Genomic DNA, 26,697 nt, shown 5'->3' on the forward strand with positions numbered 1-26,697 from the left:
AAACCTAACTAACCTAAGGACATCACACACATCCATGCCCGAGGCAGGATTCGAACCTGCGACCGTAGCGGTCGCGCAGTTCCAGACTAGCGCCTAGAACCGCACGGCCACTCCGGCGAGCGATTGACAGACATCAAGGTGTAGACAGTTAAGTAGGGGGGGGGGGAAGTGTTTATGTGTTTCTGGGGGGGGGGGGGCTATGTATTGTAGATGAGGACTAGGAAATGAATGCAGTCATGAGGTTGAAATAGATGTAAGATGCCACAGTTATTCAATAATGAAAATATACTAGCTGGGAAACTGCATCAAACTAATCTTCTGACAGTTAATCCTTGCACTTCTATCATGGGTGTTCTGACTTGATGGTTCTAGGTGAGAAAGCTTTCCTAAGCCCCTTTTACGCGAGTGATTCCTTTCCCTCAAATCGACTACTCGTAGTTAGCCTACTACAGCGCTCCTGACGTGTTACCCTTGTACCGAGTCTCGCCTATGATTACTGGTTGTTGATATTTACGTTGTGGGCGCCAAAGTTGTGTGTGTGTGTGTGTGTGTGTGTGTGTGTGTGTGTGTGTGTGTGTGTGTGTGTTTGTGTGTGTGTATCTTGGGCAGTTAGGCACCCGATCGTTGAAACTGATGCTATAAAGCATCCATCTTTCTACAAAAAGTCGAAATAACATAACAGAATTAAGGAAATGACAATGGAAATTGAATTTATTGATAACAGAAACAAAATTCATGATGGGTGTCCTTGACGGTTGTATGGTAAATTCCCCACACTACTGAAGGGGAAAACTCCCATTGCACCCCTCCCCCCTCCATCAGATTTAGTGGTAAGAGGACGCAGAGGTTAGCCCATCAAAAAGTGAACACAAATCAAGCATGAAAACAGGAAGAAGGTGTACCACACAGTGAAAAAAAAAAGCAAAAAAAAAAAAATGAACTGTCGAAGAACAGTAAGTGCAATATAGAGGAAGCAGGTAGCGAAATGGCGTCGTGGTTAAGTTGTTGGATTCTCAAGCAGAAGAGCCGCTTCAAACCTCCCTTGCGCCGTTTTTTTTATCGTTTATTTACTTTTTTTCACTATTCGCTTTATTCAAAAGAGAGATCAAAGGATGAGGCTTTCGAATGGGAAGCAAACGTATGACAAGGCGACAAGTCAACCGAATCGTCCACAGGAAAACACGTCTGGTGTGTTAAACACGGCATTACTGACAGTACCTGCTTCATATGATAGGAGTCTCTTATGGATGCACCTAATTTGTACCACTGGGAAGTGAGTGAGATATACCTCTTCGCCCGAGATTGGTGTTAATATGAATGTGATCGCTCCCCAGGAATTGATGAAAACAATAGTCTTTCACATAATCTGCAAAAAAAAAATGACCGCATCAGTTTCACAATCACACAGTGCACTGTCAAAATACATGTTTTTAACGTTCTTGAAGTTACGTGCATTTTGGGAGTCTTGACTCCTGAATTCTTTGTTGTAACATAGTTCACACCAGTTTATTTGTTGTTTTCATTTCTGTGAGACGTATATGTGGTATCTCGCCTACTTTCACTATTCATCACACTTACTTGTTACGGTAACGTATTCTTACCACATGACTCACATTCCATAACCAATGTATAGTGTGACAACTACCAAGATTACAGAACGAGAACAAGCATTTCAGTGACCGGACGGACAGTTCATAATATTGTGGAAAAAAATAGGTGGAACGAAAGAGTTCTTAACACGACTTGGCCGCTTGGCAGTCCAACATGATGACTAATTGCCCACGACTCCATTTCTGTTTCAGCTTCCACCTTATTGACTTTTTGTTCTTTGACCGTTCACTGTTTGCATTTTGCACTTTTTTTCGCAGTTCAGTTCACCTTCTTCCTGTTTTCATGTGTGATCTATGTTGAGTTTTTGATGGGCCATCTTACCACTAAATCTGAGGGGAGTGCGATGGGAGTTTCCCTCGTGAGAACTGAAGGAGTGGCGAAAGTGTCCTTGAAACATTTCAAAACATGAACATTTATTTGATCGAGAAAATGTACTTACAGGCACATCAAACAACATTCAGTAAGCGGTAAATAACGACTTCTTGCTGTATCCTTTGTATCTTATTTTCTTTCTAAGTACCAGATGGTATCCAAAGTTGTGCACATTCATGTTTTCGCGGCGCTGTAAATGATCCGTCACATTCGTGCGTGCAACCACAGAAAACCTATTTCTTCGCCTGATATTTCGGCCGTATACTTTCCAGCCATTTTCCGAATACGCGCTTGGGTTTATTGGCAGTGATAACCTTTAGGGTTATTGATATTGATAAAGACGTATTTCACGCACAAGATTTGCCAATAACTTTGATGTAATACGTACCGTAAGTCCAAAAAATTTCGTTATTGGTTGACTAATCTTAGTTTTTCGTATTAATATTTTGTGACAAATTTTGCCTTCATGACGTTTCGTTACAGTGTGACCACTGTATGATACTGTTGTTTGTACATCACGATTCAGCGCATTTTTCAGTGAAGCGTCTCCTAATTACTACAATTTATTAACATTTACGGTATTTCGTAATGTTATGTTAATATTGTATTTCGTTTAAGCGGTTTTTATTTGTTCTGTAAATAGGTACATGACAGTCCACTGTGGCCAGTGTTTGTATGTCATGCATTTCATTTTACCGTCTTTGTATTTTAGACCACTCTCTTTGTGTTTTCACTAATGCATATGTATTGTAAAATTATTTTCGATAGTGAAAATTGATGTTGCATGACACAGTCGTATTCTGTTGTAAGCTTGGTGAGTTTGTCGATTTGTGCAGGAGCCTGAATATAATACGAATGAGGTACGGAAACAATAATAAAATTATTCCACAAACTGAAGACCAGCCACAGCCCTCGTCTTCCATTTATAAAAGATGGAATTATAGAAACTATTATTTATGGGTTACTGAATGGTAATATAGACGTAAATGCAGCTAGGAAATAAGGGGAGACGGAAGGAAAGGGACTGGATGATTAGCTGTTCAGAGCTAGTAACTCTTGAAAGTTCGGGAGATTTTTTTTTTTCCCCAGTTCGGTCTGGCCACAGATATGGTTGGGTTCTGCTTGTGTTCTGATCATTTCTCTGCCTCGTGATGAGTGGGTGTTGTGTGATGTCCTTAGGTTAGTTAGGTTTAAGTAATTCTAAGTTCTAGGGGACTGATGACCATAGATGTTAAGTCCCATAGTGCTCAGAGCCACTTGAACCATTTGTTCTCATCAGACGAAACTAGTTTCGTCTAGCCATAACTGTGGGTTCTTTGATAGCTCTAGGAGAAGGCTCATGAAACTAGAAAAGATGAAATATTAGTTCACTTTATTATGTAAATGAGTAAATGATTTACTTAAGGTGGGTAGGACGTTAAACGGGCCGTCTTGGAGCAGGAGAGACACCACATGACTTTTTAATTCCCACTGTCTATACTTTTACGAATAAATTCATAAAACTTTGTCAGCATCACCAGGAAGGATTTAGGATTGACACTCACAGGAGTGGAAGTTCAAAAACATAACAAAATTAATTTTTTCTTACATGTTAAAGTTCATCATTTTTTCACTTACTATTGTCTGGGTTTGTTGCTGTAGGTACATGTTTCTTCATAAGAAAGAGAGAGTCTTCGATGAATTTCGCACAGCATACAAACCATACTTACAGGTGTATGAAACTCTAGAAATTGTTTAATTTATGAAGAAATGAAGGTGCTGTTACATTTTAAAATTAATGATTAGAAAAAAACTAAAATTTTATAGTTAATTATCTCAATTTTTACCGCAGTTTTCAATAGATTTGGAAAATTCTAGAGTTTCGTACACCTGCAAGTATGGTTTGTATGCTGTGCAAAATCCATCGAAGAATTTCCCTTACTTATGAAGAAAAGTGTACCTATAGCAACAAGTGCAGCCAATGGTAAGTGATAAAAGGTCAAATTTCAAATGTAAAAAAAATTATATTTTTAAACTTCCACTACTATGAGTGTAAATCCTGAATCCTTTCTGGTCATTTTAACAAAGATTTATGAATTCATTCGTAAAAGTATAGACAGTGGAAAATAAAATGTCCTGTGGTGCTCTCTTGCTCCAAGTCGTCGCGTTTGACGTCCTACCCCTCTTTACTTTGACTCAATTCATTGGCACAGGACTGCTTCATAACTTAAAACTGTTACTGACTATGAAAGCATCACTTGATGCACAGACAAGCAAACTGTTACCTTGCAGTAGACAATGGAAAAGTTACGAAAGTACATTTTTCTTTATAAACTATGTCTGTCAGTGTCTTACACGATGATGTTTTCTGCTTTAACTGAGGTCTCGAACTGTACCTGAGCTCTTGCATGTTCGACATTATACAGGGTGTTACAAAAAGGTACGGCCAAACTTTCTGGAAACATTGCTCACACACAAAGAAAGAAAATATGTTATGCGGACATGTGTCCTGAAACGCTTACTTTCCATGTTAGAGCACATTTTATTACTTCTCTTCAAATCACATTAATCATGGAATGGAAACACACAGCAACAGAACGTACCAGGGTGACTTCAAACACTTTGTTACAGGAAATGTCAAAATGTCCTCCGTTAGCGAGGATACATGCATCCACCCTCCGTCGCATGGAATCCCTGATGCGCTGATGCACCCCTGGACAGTGGCGTATTGTATCACAGCCGTCCACAGTACAAGGACGAAGAGTCTCTACATTTGGTACCGGGGTTGCGTAGACAAGAGCTTTCAAATGCCCCCATAAATGAAAGTCAAGAGGGTTGAGTTCAGGAGAGCGTGGAGGCCATGGAATTGGTCCGCCTCTACCAATCCATCGGTCACCGAATCTCTTGTTGAGAAGCGTACGAACACTTCGACTGAAATGTGCAGGAGCTCCATCGTGCATGAACCACATGTTGTGTCGTACTTGTAAAGGCACATGTTCTAACAGCACAGTTCTCGTCAGCCAACACATGTTGATTGTGAAATTTACAATTTGATCACGTTGGAGTTCATACTGACGAAACTAAAATGACCTCTAACATGGAAGTTAAGCGTTTCCGGACACATGTCCACATATCTTTTCTTTATTTGTGTGTGAGGAATGTTTCCTGAAAGTTTGGCCGTACCTTTTTGTAACACCCTGTATTGACCTCAACGTGAGGGCGCTGCTATGCTGAGAGGCAGGCAGAGGGAGGCGTGTTCTTCTGGAGCGCCTCTCGTGCGACATTGCGAGACCTCGCTGTCACCCGTGGTACCGATTTGTTTTGCCGACTGTGATATGGCACTGCGATCTCTGAACGGTACCACAATGTGCGTGCCGATAAAACTTTCAGACTTAGTCCCACAGTTCACATCAGGTATCTTCGTCCAAAACTAGCTTGCTGTCAGTTGATTGTTGAGAATTGGGTACGAAAACTGCACTATTTTAAGTGCCACTGACCACAAATTTTGGAGCAAGTCTGCGCGAAACTGCATCATCTTTCATGCGACGAAGCGCACCAAACTCCCCGCTACTGGCAGAGCAACGGCAGTGGAGTGTACTCAAGCAGGAACCGGCTGTGTTTCTGGGAACGGAAAAGTGACCCCCCGGGGACGTGAAGACACGGTGGCTGCGTCCGCCGAGAGGTCGACGACCACGCTCCAGAGGACAGCCAGTGCCGAGCTGGCGGGGCCTCCGACGTCCGCTGTCTGCGCGTGCTGTGCTGCTTACAAGGGTCACGTACGATTTCCCCTCATCGGTTTGATTCATATTGACGGCGTGTGTAGGCACGATTAATATTTCGACACTTTTAAACAGGAATCTTCACCCTGCGGGGATTCCTAATGCTGCGGCGTCCATCTCGGTCATCTTCCGACCGTGTGCCAGATCGGCCCAATGGTCTTGTTGCTTGGAGAATGCCCTCAAAAGCCTTCTCAGGAATTCTGTTGGTTTCCATTCTAGCCACATGTCCAACTTCAGCTTATTATACTTGTGTCCCTCCTTGCCTCTTTGAGAGCACCCGTTGTTAATGCAAGCAATTCATCTCATTCATTTGGTTGGCTCAAATGGCTCTGAGCGCTATGGGACTTAACTTCTGAGGTCATCAGTCCGCTAGAACTTAGAACTACTTAAACCTAACTAACCTAAGGACATCACGCACATCCATGCCCGAGGCAGGATTAGAACCTGCGACTGTAGCGGTCACGCGGTTCCAGACTGTAGCGCCTAGAACTGCGCGGCCACACCGGCCGGCTCACTCATTTGGCGTTGTACAACAGATATAATGAAGCCATGTCAGAACACTGCAACATCGGCTATGTAAAATAGCACACGCGTCTTTGAAAACCGGCAAATGTTGACCGAAGCACATACACTCCTGGAAATTGAAATAAGAACACCGTGAATTCATTGTCCCAGGAAGGGGAAACTTTATTGACACATTCCTGGGGTCAGATACATCAAATGATCACACTGACAGAACCACAGGCACATAGACACAGGCAACAGAGCATGCACCATGTCGGCACTAGTACAGTGTATATCCACCTTTCGCAGCAATGCAGGCTGCTATTCTCCCATGGAGACGATCTTAGAGATGCTGGATATAGTCCTGTGGAACGGCTTGCCATGCCATTTCCACCTGGCGCCTCAGTTGGACCAGCGTTCGTGCTGGACGTGCAGACCGCGTGAGACGACGCTTCATCCAGTCCCAAACATGCTCAATGGGGGACAGATCGGGAGATCTTGCTGGCCAGGGTAGTTGACTTACACCTTCTAGAGCACGTTGGGTGGCACGGGATACATGCGGACGAGCATTGTCCTGTTGGAACAGCAAGTTCCCTTGCCGGTCTAGGAATGGTAGAACGATGGGTTCTATGACGGTTTGTATGTACCGTGCACTATTCAGTGTCCCCTCGACGATCACCAGAGGTGTACGGCTAGTGTAGGAGATCGCTCCCCACACCATGATGCCGGGTGTTGGCCCTGTGTGCCTCGGTCGTATGCAGTCCTGATTGTGACGCTCACCTGCACGGCGCCAAACACGCATACGACCATCATTGGCACCAAGGCAGAAGCGACTCTCATCGCTGAAGACGACACGTCTCCATTCGTCCCTCCATTCACGCTTGTCGCGACACCACTGGAGGCGGGCTGCACGATGTTGGGGCGTGAGCGGAAGACGGCCTAACGGTGTGCGGGACCGTAGCCCAGCTTCATGGAGACGGTTGCGAATGGTCCTCGCCGATACCCCAGGAGCAACAGTGTCCCTAATTTGCTGGGAAGTGGCGGTGCGGTCCCCTACGGCACTGCGTAGGATCCTACGGTCTTGGCGTGTATCCGTGCGTCGCTGCGGTCCGGTCCCAGGTCGACGGGCACGTGCACCTTCCGCCGACCACTAGCGACAACATCGATGTACTGTGGAGACCTCACGCCCCACGTGTTGAGCAATTCGGCGGTACGTCCACCCGGCCTCCCGCATGCCCACTATACGCCCTCGCTCAAAGTCCGTCAACTGCACATACGGTTCACGTCCACGCAGTCGCGGCATGCTACCAGTGTTAAAGACTGCGATGGAGCTCCGTATGCCACGGCAAACTGGCTGACACTGACGGCGGCGGTGCACAAATGCTGCGCAGCTAGCGCTATTCGACGGCCAACACCGCGGTTCCTGGTGTGTCCGCTGTGCCGTGCGTGTGATCATTGCTTGTACAGCCCTCTCGCAGTATCCGGAGCAAGTATGGTGGGTCTGACACACCGGTGTCAATGTGTTCTTTTTTCCATTTCCAGGAGTGTATAAAATGAAAATTAACTGACAAATAACTGTTTTACCTTCACTGACATGAAATCATTGGTTAACGAGGCTGAAACTGCGCTGTATCGGAAGTCTTTGGCACAACATCCAGCGCATCTTCTGGACTATCGTTTCAAACGTTTCATGGCAGTTAATGTGTTATATTTGTGTGGTCCTCTTTCCAACAGAAATAAAATGCCTTTAAGAAATCCCATCTTTCCAGTTTTCAAAAGCCTCGTATTTTCCATAGTGTCTCTGTAAACACTGAAATTCAAATCGGTAACATGCGGTAAAATGTTTTGTTTACTATAACTTTAGTAGTTGCAACATCGTGAATTTTCTGTAATTTTTGGTATCACCTTATATGTTTTGTAGCGTATGGTTATATTACCGTGTTAACGCTTAGGCTTTCCCTTTGAGACTCTAATCGAGGAAAGCAATATACAAACTTTCCTAATTACGTGGTCGCTTCGTAACGAGTTAAGCCTCCTAACTGCAGCGGTTTAAGGCGAATGTATTTTGGGAATGAACAAGCGATCGAGTTTTTCTTGTGTGCAAAACTTTTTCGATTCTGTGAATAAGGTTAAAGAACATTTTAAACGACAAAGAGACACGCAAACGGGCGACAAATCCCGTCAGCTGCGTAGTATTCGGGAGGACGACGGTTCAATCCCGCGCCCGGCCATCCTGGTTTAAGTTTTCCGTATTTCCCTAAATCGTTCCAGATAAATGCCGGGATGGTTCCTTTGAAAGAACACGGCCGTTTTCCTTCCCCGTCCTTCCCTAATCCGATGAGACCGATGACCTCGCTGTCTGGTCTCCCCCCCCCCCCCCCCCCAGCCAACCCAACCCAACCCCCTCTTAGTCGTATATCATTTAATTAGGTCTTTACTTTACAAATGAAATCCCATTCTCTTGCATATTTAGAATGGCTTTTAAATGAGTCAAGGCGGCATCGATTTGGATATGTATAGTGCTTAGAGATAAAGCTGACGCTAAAAGAGAGACATAATATGATAACAGAGGAATGATAAGTGCATCTAGATTTAAAGCCGTAATGCCAGTGCTAATGGGAATTAAACACGAAATTGTCGCGGATAAAGGTCTAACATGGGACTAGGAAAACGCTACCTAAAGGTACGATTTAAAACTACTTGCCTCCGTTTCGTAAAAGTCCCTGAATTTACAAGGAGTCTCACAGTCCAACTACAGCATTTCTTTATGTTCTAGTACTACAAATAACGTCGCCCACTGGCAAAGTTTCTATAACCAAACGATATCTTATATTCGGATCTTTTACACGATATAACCTTGGCCTTTTTTTTAATCAACGAGATACGTAATTTGACCTCAGCTGGCTGTCTGAATAAAATTATTGATTAGCTAAAGACTTCTTTGCGTGTCGGTTTGTGACTTTCGTGTTCTGTTCCTATTCAAGGCTCGCAGCTGTTGCAGAGAAGCACTTCTTATTAACCTGTAAAAAACCACCTCGAAGTCGATGAAACGTACTGCACGCGTCTCACGACATCGTTACAGTATTCGAAAAAGATTACTGAGGATATTCACTGCGACACTAATTATGAAGTGAGATAATAATCACCCGCAGATACGATATCTTACATATTGGCAGTCATGCTTCGTTGTGCGTATATGAAAGTAGAGCACGTACCAAGGGACTTAGTGTGCCTCTTCCTGACTTCTTTCAAACTATGGTCAAGACAAGTACCTGAGGGGGCTTGTGGGTGTCTCAGATTGTACAAAAGTTCGATCTGCGTTCTTCGAACTATTCCTGCGCAAACGGATATTTTCAGCGTGTTTTTAAAAAATTTAAGCATTGAATATTTTCATGCCTTCGACGGCGACTGCAATGTCTGAAATCAGTCGTGTTTTTCTCTATTCGTCCCTCCGCATTGGCTACATAGTGTGCGTCGCCTCATACATATGGCGCCAAACAAATACATGCTTCAGCAAATGACGTGAATGATTAAATCGCTTGCCTCACTGACTGAGGCCTACGCGCTGGACATGTGTTCGTTTCCCGGTGCTACCAACGATGTGTTACTGATGGAAGGACTGGAACATTCGCGTACAAGAGAAGCTGGGTCCAGCACCCGTCTGGCCTCCCATGTTTTGCTTTTCGATGCTATCTTTGAAGCATTTCGAGTGAATGCTGGGATGGCTCCTTCGACTTCGTTGCAGCTGATATTCCTCACTCTTGAGCAACTGAAATGGCGCTTCGGTTCAGACGAAACTTAGTTCGTCAGACATCGTAGATAACAGGCCATCGGAGATATGTATAGACGAGGTCCACTCTGAAGCGTTCTTCCCAGAATCAGAGATACCATAGACTTCAGACATACCAGACAACCAGAGACGGAACCAAGTCCCAGCACTGTACGCGGACGACAAGAGCAACGAGAAGGAAATAAGCAGGAAAAATGAGTAATATGCCAATAAACTAGAATCATAGGTAAAGGTGTCTCGGTTAAAATCAAAGGCACAAAAAAAAGAAGCCTGGCGGTATTTAATCACAGACCATTTACAAAAAGCAAACATTGTAATACCAGAAAGGCGAAACAGAGGAGGCACGCCGGCCGTTGTGGCCGTGCGATTCTAGGCGCTTCATCCGGAACCGCGCTGCTGCTACAGTCGCATGGATCTGTGTCATATCCTTTGGTTAGTTAGGTTTAAGTAGTTCTAAGTCTGGGGGACTGATGACTTTACATGTTCACTCCCATGGTGCTTAGAGCCATTTTTAGAGGAGGCACACACAAATCTACCTAGGACCAACGCTACACACAACCACGCCAACGGCTCCTCACGTACGAAATATAGGGAGTGCATTTTGCTAAGACTAATAAGGTACAGAGAGAATGAGTCTAACAATGATAAGAGACCCTTGCACGTTCAACATTATTTATCAAACCGTCTGTATATTGACCGTCTGAGGGAGAGTATTGTGACGTAATGTCGATAACAGAAATACTGACAGGCAGTATGGACTATTCACCATTGGGGTGTTCAAAGAGCTTTATGAACCAGCTACACTTTATACCAGCTGCATACTTAATATTTTCGCCGGCCGGGGTGGCCGAGCGGTTCTAGGCGCTACAGTCTGGAACTGGTCGCAGGTTCGAATCCTGCCTCGGGCATGGATGTGTGTGACGTCCTTAGGTTAGTTAGGTGTAAGTAGTTCTAAGTTCTACGGGAATGATGACTTCAGACGTTAAGTCCCATAGTGCTCAGAGTCATTTGAACCATTTTATATTTTCACTTCTTCGGTTAAATGGTATTGAGCACTATGGGACTTAACTTCTGAAGTCATCAGTCCTCGAGAACTTAGAACTACTTAAACCTATCTAACCTACGAACGTCACACACAGCCATGCCGGAGGCAGGATTCGAACCTGCGACCGTAGCGGTCGCGCGGTTCCAGACTGAAGCGCCTAGATCCGCTCGGCCACAACGGCCGGCTTCTTCGGTCATTTTGTTAAGTTTCACGATTCAGTGCTCGACTGCCTAAAGCGAATAAAGAAATTGTCTTGAACTTACCGAGTGTTACGCAAACAATATCCTTGTGGAATCAATCTTCAGAGGAATAAAAATGCTGCTTATGAAAAATTACTTAATATAGATACAGAACAGTTTTATATACCTTTGCAGGGGGGATCACTGTATTTATGACTTTAGAATAGTCCCTGGAGGATTCATCACATAATTTCTTTCTTTATCAGTATGGAGAGGCTTTCGCAGTGTTAGTTATATATATAAAACAACGGTTCCCGTCAGATCACTGAAGTTACGCGTTGTCGGGCTGGGCTATCACTTGGATGGGCGACCATTCAGTCTGCCGAGCGCTTTTGGCAAGCGGGGTGCACTCAGCCGTTGTGAGGCAGACTGAGGAGCTACTTGATGCAGTAGTAACGGCTTCGGTCACGAAAACTGACAACGGCCGGGAGATTGGTGTGCTGACCTCATTGTCCACGTTATCCGCATCAGGTGACACCTAAAGGCTAAGGATGACACGGCGGCCAGCCGGTAGCGTCGGGGCCTTTTCGGAGAAGTTTAGTTTAAGTTAGTAAGAGCTCTACGAAATGTGTATCACAAAAAGTAAAACGTGTTTTACGCTAATCAGCTGAATATATCCTGTTAGACAGGTTTAATTGCTTCACAAGTTTCCATAACAATTTACCTACTTGTTTTTGCTGATATTAGAGCACTTAACTCCACACTTTCAACTAACCTGCCTGTCGCCATAAATCTAAATTACTCCTAATGTTTTGTCGCCAACGATTGCCTCTCAGATTAACGTATTTTGCTTCTTAATTTATGTCGTTTCAACGTTAACAATTTCTCGAACGATGTAGGACTGATCCGAAAATAATTTTCGTTCTTTCTGGCCAGCTGTAGCTAAGATACTTGCGGTGCATGCTTTCTTTCGGTTGTTCGACATATTGACCTTGTGAAATCGAAGTTAGTCATTTCTCTCTCTTATATATTCGAGAATAGGATGGGAATACCACAGAACGAAAGGGACATGTTGAGACAAAATGGAAGAAACAGCAAACGTTACCATAACAGTTCATTGATAATATTCACAAAAATGTTCTTCTGTAAGTGTCGCTTCAATATATAGGTCTGGAAAAGTAGTATTGAACATATGTGGGCAGCTGCACACCCATTTCACCTACATAGGTTTCATACGGCCATTGTTTGAATTCGCAGCTCCAGTGATCAATCTCAACCCAGAAAAAATAAATTTCACTTAAAAGTATTTCTTATAATATGAAGGCTCGAACGAAGGACTAACAATACCACATCACCATACGGAAGGTATAAAAGAAGAAAGGATACAGCTGACGGCAAAATTCGAAACCTACTGGATAATAAACAAAAGTCTCACTAGGGCTATGGAGCTCTTAGAAAAAATGCTAACGGAATTGAACCACCCACAATTCCGATAAGCTGTCCTATCAAAAGTCATTAAGGTGAGTTTAATTATAACAGAACGTAACGTCAATAACAATCAAATAATAGCGCGCACACACACACACACACACACACACACACACACACACACACGCCCTTGCTGAGTTGCTGAGTTTTTAGATAGGTTTCCCTCAGCACTACCGCAAATGCTAGGCTTACCTCACACTTTCACAGCCAGAAAACAAAAGAATATGCAGGAATAACTAGTCCAAGAGTCCTATATAATGAACATAAACTGGGCCAGAGCAGAAAAATGTTAGACACTAAAGCCCCTTAAGGCTCTATGTGTCATATACCCTTTGTCAGGCCAGACAACGAAAGATGGGTAACAAAATATATACATATACTAATAATCCTCGTGATGCCGACAGAGGAACTACCTGACTGAGGAGTAGCTGCTGAGGTTTCGTAAGTCCACGTTAATTATTGGAAGGACGGCGTGCAAACTACACCCCCACCGCCAACCCTCTCTAGTGACATCTTAAGGCCACAAGACATGTATAGCGATTCCTCGAGCCAAAAGCTTTCAGGTTGGGCCCAGAGAATTTCCCCAACCGAACTCTCCCCTACACGTACACAAAGGAAGTCCTCAAGGAAAACTTCTGCGCAGCGGCCATAAGGATTTCCTCAACCAGACCCTCGCTGAACAGTGACTGCCGCAGGATATCCTCGCGATTCTTTTTTTTTATGTAAGGTCTGACCATCCTAATCTTTCACAACGGAAATTATCTACGAAAGATTTTCAGAATTAATTAAGAGTGGACAGAGATGTTATCATTTGTCATCCTCAGATATGTAAATCGATAACGCTATTTTGTCGAAAATTGACGTAACGAGACCATGGCAGGTAAACATACAGGTTAATTCTTGCAACATTAACTCTATTTATTTAGAGCAAATACCACTGTCAACTGTTTTCAAACGACAGGTTCAGCGTCAGACGGTTACAATTATGCTTAGCTTGGGTTATACGTGCTATGTTAGCTGTTCTTCGCTGTGGCGAAAGCTTTTTGGGTTGTGGTAATGTCGCAAATCCTGCAACATTCTTTGCCATTTTGCACTACATATTTCGCGAAATAATAAGCAAGTTTGTTTATTATTGAAACGTGAATGAGATATGCATAAATAGCTTTGTTATCAGTAGCTAGTTGCTGTTAATATGTTTTTAAGAATTAATCCTCAAAACGGATAAGTATAGAGGTTGTCATTTCCCTCTGATCTGCAGAAGGAAAGGAGGCGAAGTACTACAGAAAGAAAAGGACATACAGAGACAAAATGAGAGAGACTGAAAACTTTTCCTTAATTGCTTATGACAACGTCTTTTGTTTCCGGTACACACTCTGATACTATTAAACTTCTTGAGTAAATTGTCTTTTGTAGCGTTCGGCTCATCCTCTACAGTTACACGAGGCGTGTTCTGAAGTAAAAATAAAACAAGTAGACCTTTATTAACAATTTTATTTTTATATGAAAGCCTGTACTTTAGTCTACTTTTCTAGATAATCTCCACCAATATTAAGGCACTTATCTTTTCGTACAACCATCCTCGTAGAAATCTGCCGCCTCATTAGGCAACAACTCCATAAAGCACGCCTGCCGCGGTGGTCTAGCGGTTCTAGGCGCGCAGTCTGGTACCGCGCGACTGCTACGGTCGCAGTTCTAAGTTCTAGGGGACTGATGACCACACTAGTTAAGTTCCATAGTGCTCAGAGCCATTTTATTTTTGCATAAAGCACGCTTCTTGACACTTGAGGAAACTCGTCACATAATGTCGAAATCGTTAAACCTGTGTTCTCTCACTTTTTCATCAGCTTTCTACACAGTATCATCGTAATGGCTTGGAGACACCCACTGCGTTCCTCAACATGCACATTCCTCATACGGCCATCTTTAAAAGCTCTCACTCAGTTCCGGGTCATCCCATCGCTCATAACGTTTTCTCCATACACTTCACTGTAATGACGATGAATTTCGGCTGCTTTCACGCCTTTAGAACTAAGAAAACGAAGCACAGTGGGATACTCAATCGGAGCAGGCATTTTCCAATGCTCTCAAACAAACATAAACACACCGAATATTGGTGGGAATTATGCGGAAAAATAGCTTGAAGTACAGGCTTTCATGTAAAAATAAAACTGCTAAGAAAAGTCTACTGTTTTATTTTTATGTCGAAACGGTACTTAGAAAATTCGCCTCTTATAAATAGTGTTGTATGTCTGTCACCTATTTTGTTTCCGTCACGATATTCGTTATTCATCTGTCAAAAGTAGGGCTCACAGTCGTATATGTTTGTAAAATCTTCCATGAGCCCATAGGACATTATGAAAATTACTGACAACAGAACGACACGCCCAGAGTTAACACGAAAGCTCAAAGCCGAGTGAGACTCGGACGTACACACAGTGGGTGTGGACTGCACGGACAGGCAGCAAAACGGGTTTCGGTTCTGCTTTTGTCGACTCTTCAGGACACCTCTGAACTGCATGTCTTTCCGATAGACGTTGTGGAAATCTTAAAGATCTTGCCCGTAATTTTGTAGCGCTCCATATGAGGCCCATCTATCTGCTCACTGAGTAGCGTCATTGGCTCTCAAAGCGAAGGTTGTAGGTTCGAGTCCTGACTCTGCCACGGATATGTGTGTTTTAAGACTCGTTCACACTGGGACGAATGGAGACAATTCGCAGACAGTTCGCCAGTGATTCTGTGAAAATGGAGCAAACGGGAAAAACACGGGAGAATTAGCGTAGTGTGCCAAACCTACGAACGCTACATTGTTGTATTTGATAATAGGCTCAAATGTATCACTCGATACGGCACTTTCTATAGCCTTAATACAAAATTGTGATACTCTGATTATTTTACGTGGCGAAGGTGCTGGTTTTGCCTAAGCAAAATGGCCTAGGAAAAGAAAAATATAATGATACGCATGGAGGGACGGACTTCTTAGAGAATTGCAGGCCCAGTGTTCCGTAACATTATTCCAAAACCCTGAACGCATGCCGGATTGGTGCGTTTCGCTCCTAAATACGAGCAACAAACAACACTGCTCAGCGCAGCCCACGAAAAAGACAGATCGCGGTGCCTATGTCACAGCACGTGACACTGCAGGTATTAAGAGTGCCAGCAGAAGCCTCCAGCAGGGAGCAAGTAACTGAGACAAGTTTAATAATACTTAACTGCGCTTTTAAATGCATGCAAGCTGTTAGTAGCACACGACAAAGTTAACACCTTTACTGGGTATCTTTTCACTGACATACTGATTTCCCGTGGGTCCTCCAGGGAACCGTGTGGCCCGCATCTCGTGGTCGTGCGGTAGCGTTCTCGCTTCCCACGCCCGGGTTCCCGGGTTCGATTCCCGGCGGGGTCGGGGATTTTCTCTGCCTAGTGATGGCTGGGTGTTGTGTGAAGTCCTTAGGTTAGTTAGGTTTAAGTCGTTCTAAGTTCTAGGGGACTGATGACCTAAGATGTTAAGTCCCACAGTGCTCAGAGCCATTTGAACCATTTTTGAACCGTGTGTTCGCGAAGTGTGTTGGATAAGGCGGGGGAGGGGGGGGGGGGGGGGGGTACCATCACACGTTCGTTCTCGTGGGTCACTTCTGCTTATCAATCGACGACAGTTACGTTAGCATTTGTTTTCGCAATATCTGTGTCCCACCTGACTGCAGACGCAAGCGAAGCACTCGAGAATTATATTAAAGTGCGTGCAAGGAAGATAATAAAGTGTGACTAAGGAAATGTAAAATTTGAAATCTGCTATGTCCGAGAGTCATTCAGTAACTAAAGAGACGGTCTGGGAATAAACTGTTAATAGGACAAGTTTGATTCTTTTACAGCTTTAAGTTGGCATCACTGGGATGACCCCTGATCAGCTGATGTATCAACATTGTTTTGTTTATAACCTCAAAAATACATTTCAAGATGGCGAGTACACATTAGTTGAACAACGTTCTGTTGTTCGTTTTTTACTTGCTGAAGGCGTGAAACCATTGAATATATTCTGTAGAATGTCTGCAGTTTATGATGAAGGTTGTATGAATCATGCAAATTTTTACACGTGGGTAGAGCAGTTCAAAAACTGTCGTGACCCCGTGAGTAACACTGTTCTGGCCGACCAGTTGCAGTTTCAACTCCCTCACTTGAAAGTCGAATTGATGACATTATTAGTACCGACCACCGTGCGACTGTGGAAGTCATAGTTGATAAGGTTCTAGTTAGTACTTGTCCAGTTCATAACATCACCTATAACAAGCTGAAGCACCGCAAAACATGTGCAAGCTGGGTCCCAAAGGAGTTGACACTGCTACACAAGGAAACAAGGTAGAGAGTGTGTGCACAGAGCTAAGAGCACTTTCTCAACGAAATTTTAACTTGTGATAAAACTTGGGTTCACTATTTTGAGCCAGAATCAAAAAGACAAAGCTTGGAGTGGAAGCACACCAGCTCACCTGTCAAGAAAAAATTCAAAACCCAAGCATCAACAGGAAAAGTCATGTTGGTGTTTTGAGATGCTGAAGATCCAGTTTTTTGTGATTATATCGAAGAGCAGCGTACAATGAACAGCTAATACTACTCGGATTTTCTTCCAAACAAAGTGAAGCCAGCCATGAAAGAGAGTCGTCGTAGATCTCATAGGAGAGGTGTGATTCTTCAGCAAGACAACGCACGCCCTCATATTCCTCAACTAACCCGTGAAACCGCTGACAAAAAAATGGGCTGAGAAGTACTGCCACGTCACCCTTACAGTCTTGATTTAGCACCTAGTGGTTTCCATTTGTTAGGTACACTGGAAGAGGCATTGCGTGGGAAGAGGTTCCAGGACAACGAGGCCGTGAAAAAGTTTGTGGGAAATTAGTTCAAACATCCAGATAAAGAGTTGTTTGCAGCCGGAATCAAAGAGCTTGTAGGCCGTTGGAAAAAGTGCGTAAATTTTCAAGAGGATTATGTTGAAAAGCAGCAAAAGTACTGTTTTTTTTAAATAAACGCTTTTTTCTCCAGACCCAATTGTCTCTTTAATTACTGAATGACCCTAGTAGTTTTTTTTTGGAGAGGAGATAGTGTGATCGCGGAAAACGATTTTTATTTATTCGCTTTATTACGTTAAAAGAACACAAAATAACAGTGATACATCTCTAAAATAGTTACAACCACGACAATGATTCAAGTTTTCTTTTTTTAAAATTTAGTATTAATCACCATAAGAGATAAACATTCGTATTTTTTGCTTTCAAAGATATCTATTGTACTGCTCGTTTTTAGTAAAAAAAAAAGTGGTTCAAATGGCTCTGAGCACTATGGGACTCAACTGCTGTGGTCATAAGTCCGCTAGAACTTAGAACTATTTAAGCCTAACCTAACTTAAGGACACCACACACATCCATGCGCGAGGCAGGATTCGAACCTGCGACCGTAGCGGCCGCGCGGTTCCGGACTGAGCGCCTAGAACCGCTAGACCACCACGGCCGGCCCGTTTTTAGTAAAAGGAAATACGAAAGCTTATGTCTTTTCACTCCGTTCCTGTCTGCTGGATCCATCTAAGGAATTTACCGTCTTTGTCACGTCTCCAGCTCGACCTTTGAGTGCTTCGGTAATTATCTACCAAGCATACTGCTTTTTGTTCGGCATTTTGTGCCTTGGATTACAAAAACCGCCTTTGATATATAGATTCCTCTACCAGTAACGTTACATTCTCTTCTGACTACTCCATTACTCGAGCAACTCACGTCAATAGCAAAAGAAGTTCGCGCACAAAACAGCAGACGAATACTCTCTCGGCTGCAAGCGCCGAAGCGGAGAGCACGCGAATTTCCTTTGAAGGTTCTCAGAAAGACTGACAACCAGCAGAAAACTAGGCAAACACCTGCGAATGTTAGCCAAACACAGCAACTGAATGCTGTTTTATCGCACTAACCTACCGTTAACACTAGAGCGAATTGTAGGTTTTAAATCAGCTTTCACAGCCTACGCATTTTATTAAGGCAAAATGAAAGTAACAGGAAATGTTGGATTTTAACGTATTGTGCTGTGTATCGTCTAAATACATAGTGCACCTATAAAAGATTACGTCAATAACAAAAGAAGTTCGCGCACAAAACAGCAGACGAATACTCTCTCGGCTACAAGCGCCAAAGCGGAGAGCACGCGAACTTCCTTTGAAGGTTCGCTGAAAGACTGACAACTAGCTGAAAACGAGGTGAACACCTGCGAATGTTAGCCAAACACAACAGCTGAATGCTGTTTTACCGCACTAACCTATGGTTAACACTAGAGCGAATTGTAGGTTTTAAATCAGCTTTCATAGCCTGCGCAGTCTGTTCAATCAAAATGAAAGTAACGGGAAATGTTAGATTTACATGTAATTTGGTATATATCGTCTAAATACACTACTGGCCATTAAAATTGCTACACCACGAAGATGACGTGCTACAGACGCGAAATTTAACCGACAGGAAGAAGGTGCTGTGATATGCAAATGATTAGCTTTTAAGAGCATTCACACAAGGTTGGCGCCGGTGGCGACACATACAACGTGCTGACATGACGAAAGTTTCCAACCGATTTCTCATACACAAACAGCAGTTGACCGGCGTTGCCTGGTGAAACGTTGTTTTGATGCTTCGTGTAAGGAGGAGAAATGCGTGACATCACGTTTCCGACTTGGATAAAAGTCGGATTGTAGCCTACCGCGATTGCGGTTTATCGTATCGCGACATTGCTGTTCGCGTTGGTCGAGATCCAATGACTGTTAGCAGAATTTGGAATCGGTGGGTTCAGGAGGGTATTACGGAACGCCGTGCTGGATCCCAACGGCCTCGTATCACTAGCAGTCGAGATGACGGGCATCTTATCCGCATGGTTGTAGCGGATCGTGAAGCTCGTCTCGATCCCTGAGTCACCAGATGGGGACGTTTGCAAGACAACAACCATCTGCACGTACAGTTCGACGTCGTAAGCAGCAGCATGGACTATCAGCTCGGAGACCGTGGCTGCGGTTACCCGTGACTGTGCATCACAGACATGGCGAATGCGATGGTGTACTCAACGACGAACCTGGGTGCATGAATGGCAAAACGTCATTTTTTCGGATGAATCCAGGTTCTTTTTACAGCAACAAGATGGTCGCATCCGTGTTTGACGACATTGCGGTGAACGCACATTGGAAGCGTGTATTCGTCATCGCCATACTGGCGTATCACCCGGCGTATGGTGTGCCATACGGCCGTCTCGGTCACCTCCTGTTCGCAATGAGGGCACTTTGAACAGTGGACGTTACATTGCAGATGTGTTACGACCCGTGGCTCTACCCTTCATTCGAGCCCTGCGAAACCCTACATCTCAGCAGCATAAAGTACGACCGCATGTTGCATGTTGTGTACGGGCCTTTCTGGATACAGAAAATGTTCGACTGGTGCCCTGGCCAGCACATTCCCCAGATCCCTCACCAATTGAAAACGTCTGGTCAATGGTGGTCGAGCAACTGGCTCGTCAGAATAAGCCAGTCACTACTCTTGATGAACTGTGGTATCATGTCGAAGCTGCATGGGCAGCTGTAGGTGTACACGCCATCCAAGCTGTGTTTGACTCAATGCCCAGGCGTATCAAGGCCGTTGTTACGGCCAGAAGTGGTAGTTCTGGGTACTGATTTCTCAGGATCTATGCACCCAAATTGCGTGAAAATGTATTCACATGTCAGTTCTAGTATAATATATCTGTCGAATGAATATCCGTTTATCATCTGCATTTCTTCTTGGTGATGCAATTTTAATGGCCAGTAGTGTAAATAGTGTAGCTATACAAGATTAGTGATGCCTCCGTAAATTAAGCCGTATTGATGTGGAATGTGCTGGGTCAGTCTTGGTCGATACGTGAAGGATGTCGGCCACTGCGTTACCCGTTGTGAAAGTTAATACCTGAAATGTTGTATTGTCGGCACGCTGTTGACACTGTTGACGTGTGACTATTGAATTCCCGAACGATTTACGAATGAAATGCCGCATTCGTCTAGCTGCAACTACCATTCCGCGATCAAAGTCTGTTAATTCCCGTCGTGCGACCAGTATCATGTCGGAAATCTTTTCACATGATTCACCTGAGTACAAATGATAGCTCCGCCAGTGCACTGTCATTTTGTAAGCTATACCACCACCATGTTCATATCGCTATCCCATGACTTGGCCGCCCGGGGTGGCCGAGCGGTTCTAGGCGCTACAGTCTGTAACCGCGCCACCGCTACGGTCGCAGGTTCGAATCCTGCCTCGGGCATGCGTGTGTGTGATGTCCTTAGGTTAGTTAGGTTTAAGTAGTTCTAAGTTCTAGCCGACTGATGACCTTATAAGTTAAGTCCCATAGTGCTCAGAGCCATTTGAACCAACCCATGACTTTTGTCGCCTCACTGTCACCTGGGAACGCACGCACTGCCATAGTGATGGTAAACGATTAGAGAATGTCGCCGCGCGTATTCGCAATAACATGTAGTACGTGTCCCGCACCTAGCTGCCACCTGCCATACTGCACGCAACTGCGGGCGGACTTTCGCCGCACCCTTCTCTGTATGGTCGCGTTCTGCGTCGTCATCAAAGTGCCTCTCTCTCTCTCTCTCTCTCTCTCTCTCTCTCTCCTGGCACTGCGCTTTCTAAGCCGACTCATGCGATCCGCGCGCAGCACTATTGCCGTAACAGGTCGCAGGTGCGGCGGGATGTAAACTGAATACGCGATCGCCTGTGTCCCGGCGGAAGCGTATTAAACAGGCTTACGGGACAGCCGCTACCGTGTTACCGGCACTAATCCCATACCCCTCCTCCCTCCCTCTCATGCAGCGGCGACAAAGAGTGTCTTCTGCAACAGCAAGCATGTTGTTTGCACAACGGCTCAACCTAGTTAACCACTTCCGGACAGGGCTCGTTGCAAACTATCGGCAGGTTTTATCAATCGACGCTCAGCTCTGTCGTCCTGAATCGAGATTATTGTGTGAGAAACTGCTAACGAGATAGTCTGTGGGCTGCCTGCATCAGCACAAATACTCCCCAAGCCGCTGTACTGTCCGTGGTGGAACTTCCTTTGGTACCAGTATTATCTTCTGTCCAATTCCATTCGCGCATTGAGAGTAGGATGAACAGCCGTTTGTATGCTCTGTTATTCCAGTGATCCATGCGCGAGGTACACGTGGAGGCAACAAGAACTGTGGCATACAGTGGCGGCGAGGCGGAACCTTTGCTGAACATCCAATACGCAAATTCCTACAACCAAGCACGTTGCGAAAAATGTGTCGCATTAAAGGGTGAATGTGAAGAGAAAGAATGACAAACTCGCCAAGTTCCATGTTCGTATAATTAAATGTACACTACTGGCCATTAAAATTGCTGCACAACAAGAAATGCAGATGATAAACGGGTATTCATTGGACAAATATACAGGGTGAGTCACCTAACATTACCGCTGGATATATTTCGTAAACCACATCAAATACTTACGAATCGATTCCACAGACCGAATGTGAGGAGAGGGGCTAGCGTAATTGGTTAATAAAAACCACAAAAAATGCACGGAAGTATGTTTTTTAACACAAACGTACGTTTTTTTTAAATGGAACCCCGTTAGTTTTGTTAGCACATCTGAACATATAAACAAATACGTAATCAGTGCCGTTTGTTGCATTGTAAAATGTTAATTACATCCGGAGATATTGTAACCCAAAGTTGACGCTTGAGTACCACTCCTCCGCTGTTCCATCATGTGTATCGGAGAGCACCAAATTACGTAGGGATCCAAAGGGAACGGTGATGCACCTTAGGTACAGCAGAGACTGGAACAGCACATTACGTCCACATGCTAACACCTTTTTATTGGTCTTTTTCAGTGACGCACATGTACATTACCATGAGGGGTGAGGTACACGTACACACGTGGTTTCCGTTTTCAATTACGGAGTGGAACAAAGTGTGTCCCGACATGTCAGGCCAATAGACGTTCAATGTGATGGCCATCATTTGCTGCACACAATTGCAATCTCTGTCGAAATGAATGTCGTACACGCCGCAGTACATCTGGTGTAATGTCGCCGCAGGCTGCCACAATACGTTGTTTCATATCCTCTGGGGTTGTAGGCACATCACGGTACGCATTCTCCTTTAACGTACCCCACAGAAAGAAGTCGAGACGTGTAAGATCAGGAGAACGGGCTGGCCAATTTATGCGTCCTCCACATCCTATGAAACGCCTGTCGAACGTCCTGTCAAGGGTCAGCCTAGTGTTAATTGCGGAATGTGCATGTGCACCATCACGCTGACACCACATACGTCGACGCGTTCCCAGTGGGACATTGTCGAGCAACGTTGGCAGATCATTCTGTAGAAACGCGATGTATGTTGCAGCTGTTAGGGACCCTGCAATAAAGTGAGGACCAATGAGGTAGTCGCCAATGATTCCGCACCATACAATTACAGTCCACGGTCGCTGTCGCTCTACCTGCCTGAGCCAGCGAGGATTGTCCACGGATCAGTAATGCATGTTCCGTAGATTCACTGCCCCGTGGTTTGTGAAACCCGCTTCATTGGTAAACTGGTAGAACTGCAACGCATTCTCTGTTAATGCCCATTGACAGAATTGCACTCGATGATTAAAGTCATCACCTTGCTGATGTAGCGACACATGAAACGGGTGAAAGCGGTGACGATGCAGTATGCGCTTGACACTACTTTGACTCAGTCCACCGGCTCTCGCAATGTCCCGTGTACCTCTCGCAATGTCCCGTGTACTCATGTGTGGATTCATGGCAACAGGAGCTAACACACCAGCTGTACCCGCGTCTCCCGTGACTGGCCTGTTACCGACCCGTTTGCGTGCTACGGCCATACCTGTTGCATACAGTTGGCGGTAGATGTTTTGCAATGTGCGGCACGTTGGATGCACTCTGTCCGGGTACCGTTCTGCATACACCCTGCAGGCTTCAGCTGCATTTCGTCGACACTCGCCATAGATGAGTATCACCTCCGCCTTTTCAGAGTTCGAATACACCATGGTCACAGTTCCTAGAACACTACACTATCACAGACGTCTGGTAACACGGTGTACTACAGTTGGTCTGCGTGCGGAGACGACTGCAGAATAATAATAGCAGCAAGCGCTACATGCGGACACTGCGACAGCTAGACCAAACCACAACAGTGCACTACAGCCACACTTGTAAAACGGTAGTCATCGTAAACATACCCCTGCAGATGCTGCTCGCCGACCGTGGACCGTGTTTGTTACAACACGCAACTGAACGTCGGTGGTTTCAAGCGTCAACTTTAGGTTACAATATCTCCGGATGTAATTAACATTTTACAATGCAACAAACGGCACTGATTACGTATTTGTTTATATGTTCAGATGTGCTAACAAAACTAACGGGGTTCCATTTAAAAAAAAACGTACGTTTGTGTTAAAAAACATACTTCCGTGCATTTTTTGTGGTTTTTATTAACCAATTACGCTAGCCCCTCTCCTCACATTCGGTCTGTGGAATCGATTCGTAAGTATTTGATGTGGTTTACGAAATATATCCAGCGGTAACGTTAGGTGACTCACCCTGTATTATACTAGAACTGACATGTGATTACATTTTCACGCAATTTGGGTGCATATATCCTGAGAAATCAGTACCCAGAACAACCACCTCTGGCCGTAATAACGGCCTTGATAAGCCTGGGTATTGAGTCAAACAGAGATTGGATGACGTGTACAGATCTGCCCATGCAGCTTCAACACGATACCACAGCCCATCAAGAGTATTGACTGGCGTATTGTGATGAGCCAGTTGCTCGGCCACCATTGACCAGACGTTTTCAATTGGTGAGAGATCTGGAGAATATGCTGACCAGGGCAGCAGTCGAACATTTTCTGTATCCAGAAAGGCCCATACGGGACCTCCAACATGCAGTCGTGCATTATCCTGCTGAAATATGGGGTTTCGGAGGGATCGAATGAAGGGTAGAGCCACGGGTCGTAACACATCTGAAATGTAACGTCTACTGTTCAAAGTGCCGTCAATGCGAACAAGAGGTGACCGAGACGTGTGAACAATGGCACCCTATACCATCACTCCGAGGGATACGCCAGTATGGCGATGACTAATACACGCTTCCAATGTGCGTTCACCGCGATGGCGCTAAACACGGATGCGACCATCATGATGCTGTAAACAGAACCTGGATTCATCCGAAAAAATGACGTTTTGCCATTCGTGCACCCAGATTCTTCGTTGAGTACACCATCGCAGGCGCTCCTGTCTGTGGTACAGCGTTAAGGGTAACCGCAACCATGGTCTCCGAGTTGATAGTCCATGCTGCTGCAAACGTAGTCGAACTGTTCGTGCAGATAGTTGTTGTCTCGCAAAAGTCCCCATCTGTTGACTCAGGGATCGAGACGTGCCTGCATTATCCGTTACAGCCATGTGGATAAAATGCCTGTCATCTCGACTGCTAGTGATACGAGACCGTTGGGATCGAGCGCAGCGTTCCGTATTACTCCCCTGAACCCACCGATTCCATATTCTGCTAACAGTCATTGGATCTTGACCAACGGGAGCAGCAATGTCGCGATACGATAAACCGCAATCGCGATATTCTATAAAGTCAAAGTCAAAGTCGGAAAGGTGATGGTACGCATTTCACCTCCTTACACGAGGCATCGCAACAAGGTTTCACCGGGCAACGCCGGTCAGCTGCTGTTTGTGTATGAAAAATCGATTGGAAACTTTCCTGATGTCAGCACGTTGTAGGTGTCGCCACTGGCGCCAACATTTTGTGAATGTTCTGAAAAGCGAATTGCATATCACAGCACCTTCTTCCTATCAGTTAAATTTCGCGTCTGTAGCAGTTCATATCGTGGTGTAGCAATTTTAACGGCCAGTAGTGTAAAATTAATAAACCACTGCTTGTGAATTCTCTCGCAGTTGCGTCTGCACAACATGTTTGTGACGTGACATTGTGTAAACTCCGCTGTGTTTTGGCAAAAGAAGTAAATTTAAACGCGGGGACAGGAGAAATTAGGTGTCAGTCAAAACTCGCCATTCAAGACCCTTCTCTGCAAGTTACAAAAAGCTAAGCGAAAAGAATCACCGTTTTGATACATTGTCAGTGGATTTATTTTTAAATACTAACTAAAGCAGAGATGACAGTAGATCTTTTAGGTGGTCAACATTCAAGTATGGACGTGGAGGAGCTCCACTTAATATGAACAAAACGTATGACCATAGGCTTCAGTTTAGAATCACATTCTCTTTCAGCACTCGATATTTCCCCTGCAGTGCCTGCCCGCAATCCCCACCACTACTGCTTTCCCCACACGTTCCCTACTGACTGTACAGCTACAAGCCACGTTAAACTGCGCGCACTCTACACACGGTCCACCTCGCTCCCACGATGTCTCTGTGTTGCCCTCGTTATCCAAGCGCATGAAACAGAGAATTCTGACACCCTCAAAAACAGTAATTTAAATTTATACACTTCCATTAATAAACTATGCATATGGTGCAATTCACTCAACAGAAGCAAAACAGATAAAAGAATTGACTGTACGTTCACTTAGCTACAACTGCGAGCTAGTGACAATATAAATTTCAAGCACTGCAATACTATAGATTGAGACTAAACCGAAGAAATGCAAATTTAGAGCACAGCATTGTAATGAAGTGATTCATGGACTGTAAAAAAGAGAATCGAGACGTTTCAGATGTGGTGCTATAGCAGGATACGGAAAACATTGACCAGAAGAAAGGACGAGTGTTAAGACATCAAAGTATAACTTCCATAATACTTGAGGGAGCTATTTATTTATTTATTTATTTATTTTACAAGTTGACGACATGCCGTCCAGTGTGGCCGTAGGTGCATCAGTCTGGAACCGCGTGACCGCTACGGTCGCAGGTTCGATTCCTGC

The 26,697-nt window shown here is 44.6% G+C and overlaps 1 protein-coding gene across 2 annotated transcripts in view; it reads left to right on the forward strand.

Moving 5' to 3' along the window:
* Nucleotides 1–26,697, forward strand: part of LOC126336349 (solute carrier organic anion transporter family member 5A1) — a 397,873-nt gene that overhangs the window by 16,618 nt on the left and 354,558 nt on the right. The gene's annotated exons all lie outside the window — the stretch shown is intronic.

Source organism: Schistocerca gregaria, chromosome 2 (assembly GCF_023897955.1).
Source record: "Schistocerca gregaria isolate iqSchGreg1 chromosome 2, iqSchGreg1.2, whole genome shotgun sequence".
Taxonomy (NCBI): domain Eukaryota; kingdom Metazoa; phylum Arthropoda; class Insecta; order Orthoptera; family Acrididae; genus Schistocerca; species Schistocerca gregaria.